The following is a 16,171-nucleotide window of genomic DNA, read 5'->3' as shown; positions in this document are numbered from 1 at the left end:
GTGAGCCGCATCCAAAAATAAAATTCCAAAAAGAGATAAAAATCTCAAAATTGAAAAACTGAAATCCTAGCTAGCCCAGTGCCAGCCGTCGCCCGCCTCCAAGCACGGCCGCTGCCCACCAACCGTTGCCACTCCCGAGGTTGGAGGATGCGGATCCGCCCACCGTCGTCGCTCCCGAAGGTGGGGGCAACGCTCACCCCCACCACCGCTGCCCACCACCGCCGATCCCGTGGTGAGGGAGGGAGGGGGGCGGATCCACCAGCCTCCGCTGCCGTTCCCGTGGTCGGAGGGCGTGGATTCTCCCACCATCACTCCCAAGGGTAGGGGCGATGGATCCGTCCGCCCCCCGCTGCTCCTATGGTTGGGGCCTTGGGGGCGGTGGATCCGCCCACTCCTGCCTGCCCGAGGTCACGCACCGCCCGCTGCCATTCGCCACCAAGCACCGAGTACCCAAGATAGCCGCCACCGCTGCCTGCCACCGGGGTTGAGCCCGAGGTAGCCGAAGCTGCCTGCCGTGTGCCGCTGGGCACGCCCGCTGCCAACCCGCTGGACGCTGAGATAGAGAGAAGAGGAGGTGAGACTGGGAGGAGGAGAGTAGGAGGACTAAGAAGATAAGGTTGGACTTCTAAGCGAGCCAGACTTCTAAGTAGATTCTTAAGAGGTTAGCTAGAGAAAATATATATTTGCATGCGGCTAAAATAGACTCATTTTTGCACGCGGCTATTTTAGAGTCCGTTTGCGAAAATCTATTTTTGCATGACGATATCTTAAGGAGCTGTATGCGAAAATGGAGATCGATTTTTGTAGACGCGGCAGTTATGGTCCGTCTGCAATCAAACGGTGTTCTCCTCTAGAAAAATGGTTTTTCAGTAGTGGACTAATATAAAATATTTCGATCTCTAATTTTTTGTGAGATCCTGTTCAGTCGCCGAACTCGTACTTAATTGTTTGTCGTGACTGCCATTTTTAAATGTGGCGTTTAACAATTTACCACTAAATTATGTATCATAGACACATGAGAGTCCGCATGTTAGACTATAATTGGCAATTTGTTAAACGTCAAAATCTCTAATAGTTAAATGTCCCAGGGCCGGGGCGTAGGACTAGCTATCCATGCGTATGCGGCTATTCTGTATACGAAATGTGAACCACGAGCTCAATAATTCGTCCTTTTAATTTAAAAATAGATATTGTGGCATATGATATGATGCGTGCAATCAAATATCTCAAATGGATAAATTAATATAAAAAAGATTATAGATATGGTAATATATTAGTAATAGACTTCTCGTCCATCCCCTATTGCTTTCTATGAGCAGGAGCATAACCATCACTTTTAATTTCTCTTTAATTTTCATTCCGTGCGTGTAAGTTGCCTAACTTCATTATTACCATTTTCTGGAAAGTCTTCGACTTTCATCTTCCAAAAGAGGGACATTTCAACTTCATAAATCAGAAAGTCCGAAAAAAATTTCAAAAAGTCTTTACTTAACAATAAGAACTCTTAACTATATATTATGTTGGAAATATAGTCATTATTCGGCATATTTTAATCCAAGAAATTGAAACTATGATCATGGCATAAGCAGTGTAGGGTGATCTTAACATAACCAGTAGCATACTATGCGCATCATGAATGTCAGAAACAGGAACATACCAGTAATGCGATAACATGCTAGAGGCATCATGTAGAACAGGAACAAGAACATAGCGCACACAGTATAGCGCTAACAATGGGAACATGAGTAGCGCTAACAGCAGTAGAAGGAGAAGATTATACCCCGAGAATGGCCCTCCGCTGGATGGTGAGGCAGAATTGCCTCCGTTGTTGTAGTCGTTCACGGCACCTCCTCCTGGCGCACCAGCTCCGGATCCAGCTCCTGTCGGCGTCGGCGGCGGCGCAGCTCCTGTCGGCGGCGGCGCACCACCTCCGCCAATAGCGGCGGCAGCAACTCCAGACATGGCGATGAGCAGTCGTGCAGGAGGCACTCCCCAAAAACCTGATCACCCGCCTACCCGGTGCAGATCTCAGACGAAGGTGTGGTTTCGGAGGCACTGCTTCTTCCAATCTCTCGTGCGCGCAAGAGATCAGAAGCGGGGAAGCGAGAGCAACTCAGGCGCAGAGAAGGAGAAACTAACACCGGGAAAGAAGCGAGGAACTCGGATCGGACTCGCGGCCTCCTTATCTATCAGGAGAAAGAACGTGGACGCGCTGTTGCGGAGGGAATCGTGGGAACGTGGGTTAGTGGCTGCAAAAGGATAGCGACGTGACGTGACGCACGCACGCCCACCCGCCAGCCACGCCACGCCTCGCCTCGCCCTCGGCCACGGCCCGGCCCGGCCCGGCGCACGCGCGCGCGCGCGTGTGGCATTCCGACCCCCACCTCAACTAGTCAACAGGGAGCCTCTAATAACTCCCTATTTAGGTTGAGATATTTCTCGCTTAAATCCAGAGGTGGTATTATTATCCTCAACATTTATTATGGGCCTTTGAGATTTAATATTATAAGTTGGGCCTAGCCCAATTATTCTAACAATCCCCACCAAATTTCAAGGCTCATAAGAAATGTTCTCAAGGCTGTGCCTGTTTGATATACCAGGGTTTTGGTGGAGACTGTTAAGTTGAACTTCCACCTAGGAAATGAGCTACATCAGACCACAACTGAACAATGGACTATGCCTTGAATTGTAAGTTTTGTGTGATCAGGTTTCACTCAGAACCTTGACTGGTACTGGGCTGCCGTTCGCATCCCCTCTGTTTGGAGCATATAAGTCAAACTCCAGGCCTTTCATGAGTATCTAGAGATTGCCCAAACCTCATAGACTGTGACTAGCAGTCGAACTCATATAGGTGTGTTCCTTCTGAGATGTTCTGCAGGTCAACATCTCTGCTTGGAAAAGCCACTCGGATCACATTAAGACATAAGCCATCCTACCATGCAGGAAAGAAGAGAAGCACATCATGAAAATGAGCCCCTTTCAAGGGTCTCTTCTCTCAGTCACACAATAGTTTGTTTCACCATCCAAATTCACGGGATCTCCGATCACAATGGACAGGTTTCCACTATTATGCAACCTTAGGTGGGTATCAAGCCCATTTCCCTCGATGCACTGTCTATCACATTACGTGGTAGCCCCTTGGTAAACTGATCTGCCAGATTTCTAGCCGTTTGGACATAGTCCAATGCTATCACTCCGGAGTTTTTTCTGCTTTCTGACAGATTTCAGTCTTCTCTTGATGTGTCTAGATGACTTCATGTTGTCCTTTGAACTGTTCACTTTAATAATCACTGTTTGATTATCGCAGTTCATTAGGATAGCTGGCACTGGTTTTTCAACCACCGGCAAATCCATCAGGAGTTCACGAAGCCACTCAGCCTCAACTGTCGCAGTATCTAGTGCTGTAAGTTCTGCTTCCATTGTTGACCTCGTTAAGATGGTCTGCTTGCAAGACTTCCAGGAAACAGCGCCACCTCCAAGTGTGAACGCATATCCACTTGTGGCTTTTATCTCATCAGCATCAGATATCCAGTTTGAGTCACTATATCCTTCTAGTACTTTTGGATACCCGGTATAGTGAATTCCATAGCTCATAGTGCCCTTTAGATAGCGCATTACTCTTTCCAGAGCCTGCCAATGATCATCTCCCAGATTTGAGACAAACCGGCTCAGCTTGCTTACAGCAAATGAGATGTCAGGCCTCGTTGCGCTAGCCAAGTACATCAATGAACCAATGATTTGAGAGTATCTCAGTTGATCCCTTGCTATTCTTCGGTTTTTCCTTAATAGCACGCTGGGATCATAAGGAGTAGGAGCTGGCTTACAGTCACTATATCCAAAGCGACTCAAAACCTTGTCCACATAGTGGGATTGCACAAGTGTGATCCCACCCTCATCTCCTCTTTGTAGTTTGATGTTAAGAATAACATCAGCCTCTCCCAAATCCTTCATTTCAAAACTCTTGGACAGATAGTCTTTGACCTCCTCAATCACATTAAGGCTGGTCCCAAAGATCAGTATGTCATCGACATACAAGCATAAGATCACCCCTTTTCCCCCACCATAGCGATAGTATACACATTTGTCAGCTTCGTTCACAACAAAGCCTGCAGATGTAAGCGTGGTGTCAAACTTCTCATGCCATTGCTTAGGTGCTTGCTTGAGGCCATACAAGGATTTCAATAGTTTACACACCATTCCCTCCTGACCTTCTAGTACATACCCGTCTGGTTGATCCATATAGATCTCCTCCTCCAGCTCTCCGTTTAGGAAAGCTGTCTTAACGTCCATCTGATGGACAAGAAGACCATGAGAGGCTGCCAGAGCAAGTAGTACTCGAATCGTAGTCAAGCGAGCAACTGGTGAATATGTGTCGAAGAAATCCTCGCCTTCCTTTTGGGTATAACCCTTGGCCACAAGCCTTGCCTTATACTTTTCGATTGTACCATCAGGCCTAAGCTTTTTCTTGAAAACCCATTTGCATCCTACGGGCTTACATCCATATGGACGCTCAACGACTTCCCAAGTACCATTAGACATAATCGAGTCCATTTCACTGCGTACTGCTTCCTTCCAGTAGTCAGCGTCAGGAGATGAATATGCCTCTTCTATGGTTCTTGGGGTGTCATCCACGAGGTATACAATGTAGTCATCTCCAAAGGATTTTGCAACCCTTTGTCTCTTACTCTTGCGAGTATCTACAATGTTGTCCTCCTCAGGATTTTCCTCAGGCGTTTGATCATTGTGTTCTATCGGTGCAAAGTGCTCATGGGGCATGACAGTTTCTTTACTAGAAGTGCTAGATGTATATTTCATAGGAAATTCATTCTCAAAGAAAGTAGCATCTCTGGACTCAAAAATTGTACCAGCATGCATGTCGGGTACTCCAGAGTTTACTATTAAGAATCTATAAACCACACTGTGGATAGCATAACCAAGAAACACACAATCAACAGTTTTTGGTCCAAGTTTCCGCTTTTTGACTATAGGTACATTTACCTTGGCCAAACAGCCCCATGTTCGTAGGTATGAGAGATTTAATTTCTTCCTTTCCCATTCCTCGAATGGTGTTACTTCCTTGTGCTTCATTGGAATTTTATTCAGGACATGACACGCAGTCAAAACTGCCTCACCCCACCATTCCTTGGAAAGCCCCGCAGTGTCTAACATGGCATTCACCATCTCAGTTAGAGTACGGTTCTTTCTTTCGGCCACCCCATTTGATTGGGGTGAATAGGGAGGTGTCATCTCATGAATAATTCCAAACTCTTCGCAAAAGGATGCAAACTCATTGGAAAAATACTCCCCACCTCTATCAGACCTCAACCGTTTGATTTTCCTTTCAAGTTGGTTTTCTACCTCAGCTTTATAGATTTTAAAGTAATGCAATGCCTCATCCTTTGTTTTCAATAGATACACATAGCAAAATCTAGTGCAATCATCTATCAGTGTCATGAAATATTTCTTTCCCCCTTTAGTCAACACGCCGTTCATTTCGCACAAATCGGAATGAACAAGTTCTAGAGGTGCCAAATTCCTCGCCTCAGATGCCTTGTGAGGCTTGCGAGGTTGTTTCGATTGAACACAAGTATGGCACTTGGAACCTTTGACCAAAGTGAATTTTGGAATTAAACTCATGTTAGCTAAGCGCATCATACAACCGAAATTCACATGACAGAGTCGCGAATGCCACACATTAGACTCATCATTCTCGCTAATATGGTTCACAGCGTTATGATTATTACACATGTCATTCAAAGAAAAGCGGAACAAGCCTCCGCTGTCATAACCTTTTCCAACAAAAGTCCCATATTTAGATACGACACATTTATTGGACTCAAACACAAGTCTAAAACCTTCTCTACACAATAGAGAGCCGCTAACTAGATTCTTCTTTATTGAAGGGACATGCTGCACGTTCTTCAGCTGCACGGTCTTTCCCGAAGTAAACTTCAGATCGACCGTACCAACACCATGAACAGCCGCAAGCGACCCGTTTCCCATCAACAAGGAGGAACCTCTCCCGACCTGATAAGAAGAAAACTGAGAAATGTCAGCACATACATGAATATTAGCACCAGTATCCACCCACCAATCAGGTGAATGAAAAACAGAGAGAACTGTAGGTAATATTTTACCGTACCCCGATGTTCCTCCGCCCTCGCTAATGATCATGTTGGCAGACTTCCTGTCTTTGCGCTCAGGACAGTCCTTGGCCCAATGCCCAGACTTGCCACACACAAAGCAGTCTCCCTTTGCCTTTCCCTTGCCTTTCTTCTTAAAATTGGTTGCAGCCTTGGGTTTGACATCAGGCTTGACTTTCTTGTTGTTGTGGGATGCATGAGGGTTCTTCTTCTGTACCATATTGGCACTAGAACCTCCCTCAACCTTTTTGCCCCGGACGTCCTTTGCCCTCGCCTTCTCCTCAACACCCAAAGAGCCAATGAGATCAGGAACACTGAACTCTTGTCTCTTGTGCTTTAGAGAAGTGGCAAAGTCCGACCAAGAAGGTGGTAGTTTGGCAATAATGCCACCCGCCACAAACTTGTCCGGCAACTCACAGTTGTTGTTCTCAAGTTCCTTAGCCAGCATCTGAATCTCATAAGCTTGTTCTACTACAGAACGGTCATCGACCATCTTGTAGTCATAGAACTGCTCCATGACATACAGCTCACTGCCGGCGTCAGAAACTCCGAACTTGGCCTCAAGTGCATCCCACATGTCCTTCCCAGAAGGCATGTGCATGTACACGTCCACTATGTTGTCAGCGAGTACACTGATCAATGCTCCACGGAACACGCAATCCGAAGCGTCGAACTTAGCCTCTTCCTCAGGAGAAAGAGGTGGTTCACTTCGTTTACCCCGTGAAACATAGAAGCACTGCATCGCTGTCAACCACAATAGTGCACGTGCTTTCCATCTCTTATAGTTTGAGCCATCAAAAGCATGTGGTTTCAGTGCAGCAGCAAAGCCAACTACCGAAAATGACCTATCAGGTTTTTGGATTGTTGGAAATATAGTCATTATTCGGCATATTTTAATCCAAGAAATTGAAACTATGATCATGGCATAAGCAGTGTAGGGTGATCTTAACATAACCAGTAGCATACTATGCGCATCATGAATGTCAGAAATAGGAACATACCAGTAATGCGATAACATGCTAGAGGCATCATGTAGAACAGGAACAAGAACATAGCGCACACAGTATAGCGCTAACAATGGGAACAGGAGTAGCGCTAACAGCAGTAGAAGGAGAAGATTATACCCCGAGAATGGCCCTCCGCTGGATGGTGAGTGTCACGTCCTGATAAATTCATCCCGAAATAAAAATCATTTTCTAAAAGGAATAATAGAATTAATTAAAATTCGAAAAGAAATTGACAAACACTAAAATACGTACAAGAAAAATTCAAGTGTGGCCCGGAGAATTTTTGTTAAATTCTCCTTGGTCTAAAAGGAGCCCTCAAATTTTAGTGGAATTTTCAGAGCACAAATAATAATTATTAAGAAATAAACAAAGTTAAAATAATTTTATAAAAAGAAAAACTCTAAAAAGTCCTTTTTCCCCCCCTCTTGGGCTGGCTCGGCCCACCTCCCTCCCTCTCTCTCCTCTCCCCCGCGGCCCATCCGGCCTCCTCCCCGCGCGCGTGCCGCTGACGGGCGGGCCCGCCCGCCACCCTCGCTGACGGGTGGGGCCCACCCGTCATCCCCTACCTCCCGCCGCTCCCGCCGCTCCCGCCGCCTCGCCCGTGCCCTAGCGCCGCCGCCGCCGCGAATCCCGCCGCTCCCGTCCGCCCCGCGTGCAATCAAGAGGGGGGAAATATTCCCCGTGATTCCCTCCCTCTTTCCCCCCATTTTTCCCTCTCTCTCTCTCCCTCGGATTCGTTTGGAAACCTGTCCCCCTAACCTCGCCGGCGCCATCAATGGCGGCCGGATCTTCCGCGCATGTTTCCCCCTCGTCCGGCCGCTCTCTCCCCCTCCCAACCCTATATAAACACTCCCCGTGCCTCCCTCCACCGTTTCCGCCGCTCGCCGCCCTCTCTCTCCGCCGGAATCGAGCTCGCGCCGTCGCTCTCTCTCTCCGCCGTCGCCGCCGAGCTCCGGTCCGCCGCCGTCGTCGCCCCGGACCACCTCCCACCTCGGCGCCGCCTCCTTCGGCTTCGCCGCATCCTCGCCGACCTCGTCCACCCCTCCATTTCAGTCACCGACCGCCGGAACGCCGTCGACCCCGTCGACCCGAGCCGCGCCGCCGCTTTCCTCCGCTCCGGTCGCCGTTTCCGTCGTCGCCGTCGACCCGGGGTGAGCCGTGGACCGCCGCTTTGCTTCCCCCGTCCCTCCCCTCTCTCGGGCGCCGCTCCGCCGCGCCGGAGGTCGCCGGCGGCGACCATCGGGGCGCGGGCGCGCCGCCTCCCGTCGGCTGTGCCGGCGTGGCCGCCTTCGGGCGCGCCCCGCGGCTGCCGTGTGGGGCCCGGCCGTCAGCCGCCCGCGCCCTCGGGTGCGGCTGACGCGTGGGACCCACGGCGCCGGCCGGTGCGAGCCCGGGTGCGCCCGGTCCACTGTGAGCCGTGGGGCTGCCGCGTGGGCCCCACCCCCGTGGACCCGGTCCGCGCGCCCCTCCCCTCGGCTGACGCAATAAATCCATTTTTTAAATTAAAATTTAAATGAAGAAATTCGCAAATATTCACTTAAAGAGCATATAAACTTCAAATGGCCATAACTTGGCCATTTGAACTCGGAATTGGACCGTTCAAGTCTCTAATTTTTCCTTAAGAAGTCAAGAACCCATTTTTGTACTTTGTTTCTACTTGTTATATGGAGTTTATTAGAGTAAAAGCCTTTTCTTTTCCGTTGGTCGTGTAGACGCTGCAGCTTCGGAAGATCCGCTCTTCGTGGAAGTTGAAGCCGACGTTTGGGAAAGCGAGCAAGGCAAGTCACATCATCCTTGAGCATATTGAATCCCAGTTATAAAATTATTTTGATTGAAATTAATGCATTATCGCTTTATTTAAATTCCCGCGTTATCACTGTTTTATTTAGCCATGCCTATTTACCTTTGTTAAGACATTATTATTGCTATTGTTACTATTACCTTGTTCACCCTAGAATAAACAAAACCCCAACTAGTGGACACTCTACTCATGGTACCACTAGCATGATTTTAGGTAGATGCTTCGCTATTTTAATTAGGTAACTTTAGGTGGTTTTTCAACTCTAGACTTTGGGAATATTCATATCACCTGGACACTTTGGAATTGTTGGTTTATTGTGGAATTGGCTTCACACCGCTCCTTCTATTCAAAATCCCCAAAATGGTTTTAGGCTGGGCTCGGGGTGCATGGTTTTGATAGTAGCACCTCGGCCAAATAAGGACTGGTCTTCGGGCCTCTGTTGCAAAGCACTACCGTACTTCCACATGTCTAGTGGGTAAGACTTAGTTTGTGGCTCAGTATGGTTATAAACAAAAGTACACGGATTAGAGATGGACGAAGTCGGGGGTCGATGGACATCTCTAGGACAAATGAAGGCTATACGAGCTGCGGCCCGGTAGTCGAGATGTCATGGCACAGGGCTGGTGTCCTGCTGCTAGGGGCCCAATCCTGCCTACCTGTCCCGGAGGTTCCGGCCGTAGGTGGGATTGGGTCGGTACTCTTGTCTATGGCTAGGATGGGTTGGAAACTATGTCACGTCTTCCGTCTGTATACCGTGGTGGTATGTGGCACGTGGTTACACGTGAGGAAGATGTGTCTTGTGGGTAAAGATGTACACCTCTGATCAGAGTATAATCTATTCGAATAGCCGCGCCCTCGGTTATGGGCAAGCCGAGCAATGTACCCAAGTTAGTGTTTTAATTCTTAAAATTTGCTCAACAACTAAAATGTGGAATGGTTGGCCTGGGTTGGCTTGGGACGAGCTGGGACCCAGGGTCGGGTTGCCAGTTCGGTCTGAATCATCGTAGGCCTTGGGTTAAGGCAGGTTTGTGAGGGTTCACGGCCTTGATTAATAACACTGTGTAACTCTAGGATCGTCTTTATAAAATGGCTTTGGGCAACTAAGTGACGTTTAAATGCTGTTTACTGCAAAACCTAACCCCTATTATTATCCCCTTGTACCCCCTTGCATTAATCATGCATCTGCCGGTGTGACTTGCTGAGTACTGTGGTTGTACTCATTCTTGCTCAATCTTTCCCCCCTTCAGTAAGAGAAGCTTTGGAGAAGAGGTCTTAGGTGGAGTCTTGGCTTATACCCCAGTTGAGCGCCTGTGAAGATGGAGCCGTAGGCCCGCTAGTCCGCTGCTGTTTATTTTTGATTGTCAGGCCTTAAGTGCCTTTGTAATAATGTAAATATTATCGATATAATAAAGATGTGTCTTTTATATCATGTTTGTGTGGTGTACCCCGGCTTTTCCTGGGACGGGGATTAATACACTAGCGTTCGGGAAAAGGCAATTTTCTCGGTCGCGACAAGCTGGTATCAGAGCCATCTCGACTGTAGGATAAGCTAAGTGGATAAAACCTAAGGACATATTTTATAAATAAAACTATTTGCGAAAGTTCCTTTTTTTTCTCCTTCCCCTAATGCTATTTGCAAAAGGTTTACTCCCTTTTTCCTTCTTCGGATTTCAACTAGTACTAGATGGTTAGCTTTGCGAAGAAAAAGATGTCGCCAATTGTTTGCCGAAGCTCTGGAAGACCGCAGGGTCTGCTAGCGAAGTGGAGGAAGCAGTGAAGCCAGCTGTGAAGCCGAAGTTAAGATCTTGGAGAACCAACCGCAGAACCTAAGCCACCCTCTAGGGTTTCGTTAGTCGTGTGTTTCCTTGCTTGTGTGTGTAGCGTGTGGTTTGCATCAGTGGGGTGTGATGTAACCATGCTAGGTTGTTTGCTTAATCAACTTGCAGAATAAGCCTAACATACATCATAACAGCAAAAGACTTAGATCTATTAAGGTCCTATCCTTAGTTTCTAATCTGTCTCTCCCCTTTGTTTTCCCTCTCTCCCTCTCCAAACCTTTGCAACAGATGGCTGACAATGAGAAAGGCAATAAGGTCAGAAGTCAGGACATTGGTACTTCAAGCTCCCGAGTGAATGAAGCACCAGACACCAGTTGTGTGACACTGGTCCAACACCTGATTAACCAGAACCGATTGCTTATAGAGATACTACAGCAGCATCAGACGCCAATTCTGAACCTGAGTCAGATACAAGCTCAAGTGCAGTTGGAGGCAGTCCAATCACTCACACCACAAGTCAGCATGCCGCCAGCATCCCAAAAGACCCATGGTGGCGTGCCACATGTTGACTCAAAAGAAGCAAGTATCATTTGTTTTATGTGTGATGAGCAAGGGCACTATGCAAGGGAGTGTCCTCAGCAGAAAAGAAAAACACCAATGCGAACCGAAGATAAAGTCCGTAAGATGATCATTACCAGCACAGAATGGCCTCCACCAGGAATGACAAAACGTCAGGGAAGAAATACCTTCCGAGGTGCACCACAGTTGACAGAGCATCTTTTAGCTAATGGAGGTAGAGTGTCTGATAGTGAAGATTCAGATCAAGTCTCCTCAGATGATGAAGATGAAATGGAACGTAAGGCATGCTCTCGTTGTGGAGAAATCGGTCATGTTGCCAGCTCGTGTGCCACTACATGCGTTCATTGTGAGGAAGACCATCCACCCGACAGGTGTCCAACGAGCAGGATCACTTGTTTCTTTTGTGAAGGAACTGATCATGTACCAAAAGATTGTCAATTCAGTTTTCTGCTGACGAAGAAGATGGCCAACCAACCCGCCAGTTCCAACGGAGAGAAGCATCAAGGCAACACAAATCCTAGCCAAGATTACAGTTTCAGCCTAACTCCAGTGCCAGGACAGAGGAATCAAAATGAGAAAAGAAAATGCCGAGTTCGGGAAGATATCTGTTGCTTCAATTGTCAAGGAAGGGGTCATTTCGCCGACAAGTGCCCAAAACCAAGAAACATAGCTGCCAGCACGTCAGTTCACGCAACTCCCTGCAATCAGAAGCTTGCTCCTCAGCGAATTGTCATCCATGCATCCCGAAGCAGTCCTATAGTCCCCGTTGCAACAGCTTCAACTCCAGCGAGTGCATTACCACAAGGTGTCAATGCTCAATTTCAGCCCCAGCCACCAGTTGACAAGATAGAGGCCAGTATCGGCATTGTACCTTTGGATGTTCCAGCACAGCAGCCAAGAAATCAAGTACAAGATGAAGAACCCAAGCCAATGGGAATGAGAAAAGCATCAACGAAACCTCACCAGAGCTAATCCAAATTGTGGTTAACCAAACCAACATGTTGGCAACAGCCTTTCAACTATTACAGAATTGGAACAACCCAGCAGGGGCAACCAACGTTCAAGTACCTACAGTCCAGCAACAGTGCAAGTTATCAGAATTTCTCAAAACTGAGCCTCCAACCTTTGCCATTGCCGTCGATCCTATGGAAGCCAGTGATTGGTTGCGCACAGTCGAGAAGAAGCTGGGATTGATTCAGTGCACAGACCAGGAGCGGGTTGTCTTCGCAACTCATCAGTTGGTTGGACTGGCTTCAGAATGGTGGGATAGCTACGAAGCATCACGGCCAGAAGGACATACCATCACCTGGGACGAGTTTTCATCTGTATTCAAGAGATCACATGTTCCCGCAGGAATGATCACACTGAGAAAACGAGAGTTCCGCTACCTGAAGCAAGAAGATTTGACCGTCACAGAGTACCTGCACGAGTTCCATCGTTTGGCTCACTATGCACCAGAAGATGTGGAAAATGATGAAGATAAACAAGAGAAGTTTCTCCAGGGGTTAAAAGATGAGATCGCAGTGCAACTACTCCTAGAGGAATATGAAGATTTCGAGAAACTTGTGGACAAAGCCATACAACTCGAAAGTGAGCATAATCGGATGAAGAACTGTAAGAGAAGGATTGTCAGCATCCCAGTATTTCCATGTGGTAACCAAAGACAGCGCACTGAGCCACTTCAGATCACCGGATCTTCTGTTGCGCATCAAGAGTTTCCGCCCCAAGAAGATGGACACAATGCAGACAACAACATTAGCAATACTAATGATGATGATACCACCAACAACCATGCTTTTTGCCCCATTAGTGACCACTCAAATCAAGCGTGCAATGTCAACATCATTCACCAAGGTGTCGACGATAGTATCAATGATGGCACCCAAAATGACAACCCTAGCAATTGTGACTCTGAGAAAGACTCCAATGGTGATAGCAACTATGGTACCACTGATGCCAATGTTAGCAAGGATTTCCAACCACCAATTCCAACTCCAAGTCAGAATGATCATCCCCAGACGGATAGCTCAGCAAAGAAGACGTTGATTTGCTACAATTGCAAAGAACCAGGGCATTACTCGAGGGACTGCCTGCAACCAAGGCAAAGTCGACCTCCACATTACCGCCAATTTACACGAAGCAGACATCCCAATCGTATTGTGGTCACTGGAGCAAACGCCGTACCCGTGAGGCCTCGTGTTAATCAGAACCCATAGCAGAAACAATGTACCGATGCTAAGCACCTTTCCTTTTAAGCAGTGCTTAGTATTCATGTGATGAGGGAGAAATGTGTAATACAGACAAGTTCTATGAGGATTCTTTTGGAAGATGCGGATATGTGATTATGTGTATAATTGCTTACTAATAAGGAGACCTAGGGTCTCATTTCAGAGGAACTATGTTCCAACCTTGAGTTAATAACTAACCTGATGATGGCAAGGAAAATCAAGTGATTAACCAAAGAGACATTTGTTTGGACTAAGTGTTTCAGATGTGTCTTCTTTGGATCAAAGGCAACAACCGTCAGTCTAGCTTTTGATGAACCACTTGAAGGTTCTCTGAAAGGCAGCAGGCTCAAGTACCACTTTGTCACCAGAAGCATCCACAACTCTCGGAGTGAAGAGTACTTGGTTGACAAAGTTCAAAAGGTGATTGATAGAAGATACCAGCAAAGGTGTTTATCACCGGGCAAAGAAGTAGGTCGAAAGGTGATTGATAAGAGAAATCTGAAAAGAACACATCAGGGTTGAATGTGTAAAGGAATACTTTGAATGCTAAATGATGACAACATGAAGAGAATAGTGGAAAGTAGACTGAACATAAAGAAAGTGAATCCGAGTTGCTTGTTCGTGGGAGCTATTCCCAGTTATGAACCAAGTGATATGTTCGAAGATAGTCTACAGAGGTCAGATTAAAATCACATCTAACAACGAAGCTTCAAATTTGGCCGGATAACGATCAGACAATAAGAAGTCCAGCAGTAAAGCCATTTGGGAAGACGTCAAAGCATGTCAAGTGGGATAAGTTGGTTCTGTTGAGAAACATAATTCAAAGGCAAAGTTATCGACCCTTGCATCAAATAGCAGAAATAGCTAGCACCCGGAGACCAGGAAAGCTAATATGAGGCAGTTGGTGGCAAGTTAGAAGTAAATGACAAGCATGATATTCTTATGATGACAAACATGGTATCCTAGTAATGACAAGCTAGTGTTGACGCATGACATGAAGTGGTAACTTGTATGAGGTTGACTCCAAGGATATGAGTTATAAGAAGTTCTGGAACTGAAGCCCCATCTTCCAATGCCGCAGCCCAATCGAAGTCAGCTAGAGGTACAACCAGGGAAAAGTCAGGTGAAGAGAAGATTCCATCTATAACAGGAGATCGAGCCAAGCAGTCCAGAGTGGAGAAGTTTTGCTAGGCAAGTTTGTATTAGAAGACGCGACGAAAGAAGTCAGACAAGAAGAGAAGACCGCCCCACCCATCTTCTTGCTAGCCTCCTCGAATCTCGGGGACGAGATTCTTGTAAGGGGGGTGGATTTGTCACGTCCTGATAAATTCATCCCGAAATAAAAATCATTTTCTAAAAGGAATAATAGAATTAATTAAAATTCGAAAAGAAATTGACAAACACTAAAATACGTACAAGAAAAATTCAAATGTGGCCCGGAGAATTTTTGTTAAATTCTCCTTGGTCTAAAAGAAGCCCTCAAATTTTAGTGGAATTTTCAGAGCACAAATAATAATTATTAAGAAATAAACAAAGTTAAAATGATTTTATAAAAAGAAAAACTCTAAAAAGTCCTTTTTCCCCCTCTTGGGCTGGCTCGGCCCACCTCCCTCCCTCTCTCTCCTCTCCCCCGCGGCCCATCCGGCCTCCTCCCCGCGCGCGTGCCGCTGACGGGCGGGCCCGCCCGCCACCCTCGCTGACGGGTGGGGCCCACCCGTCATCCCCTACCTCCCGCCGCTCCCGCCGCCTCGCCCGTGCCCTAGCGCCGCCGCCGCCGCGAATCCCGCCGCTCCCGTCCGCCCCGCGTGCAATCAAGAGGGGGGAAATATTCCCCGTGATTCCCTCCCTCTTTCCCCCCATTTTTCCCTCTCTCTCTCCCTCGGATTCGTTTGGAAACCTGTCCCCCTAACCTCGCCGGCGCCATCAATGGCGGCCGGATCTTCCGCGCATGTTTCCCCCTCGTCCGGCCGCTCTCTCCCCCTCCCAACCCTATATAAACACTCCCCGTGCCTCCCTCCACCGTTTCCGCCGCTCGCCGCCCTCTCTCTCTGCCGAAATCGAGCTCGCGCCGTCGCTCTCTCTCTCCGCCGTCGCCGCCGAGCTCCGGTCCGCCGCCGTCGTCGCCCCGGACCACCTCCCACCTCGGCGCCGCCTCCTTCGGCTTCGCCGCATCCTCGCCGACCTCGTCCACCCCTCCATTTCGGTCACCGACCGCCGGAACGCCGTCGACCCCGTCGACCCGAGCCGCGCCGCCGCTTTCCTCTGCTCCGGTCGCCGTTTCCGTCGTCGCCGTCGACCCGGGGTGAGCCGTGGACCGCCGCTTCGCTTCCCCCGTCCCTCCCCTCTCTCGGGCGCCGCTCCGCCGCGCCGGAGGTCGCCGGCGGCGACCATCGGGGCGCGGGCGCGCCGCCTCCCGTCGGCTGTGCCGGCGTGGCCGCCTTCGGGCGTGCCCCGCGGCTGCCGGGGGGGGCCCGGCCGGCAGCCGCCCGCGCCCTCGGGTGCGGCTGACGCGTGGGTCCCACGGCGCCGGCCGGTGCGAGCCCGGGTGCGCCCGGTCCACCGTGAGCCGTGGGGCTGCCGCGTGGGCCCCACCCCCGTGGACCCGGTCCGCGCGCCCCTCCCCTCGGCTGACGCA

This window comes from Oryza sativa, chromosome 3 (genome assembly GCF_034140825.1).
Source record: "Oryza sativa Japonica Group chromosome 3, ASM3414082v1".
Taxonomy (NCBI): domain Eukaryota; kingdom Viridiplantae; phylum Streptophyta; class Magnoliopsida; order Poales; family Poaceae; genus Oryza; species Oryza sativa.
Note: the sequence above shows the minus strand (reverse complement) of the source record.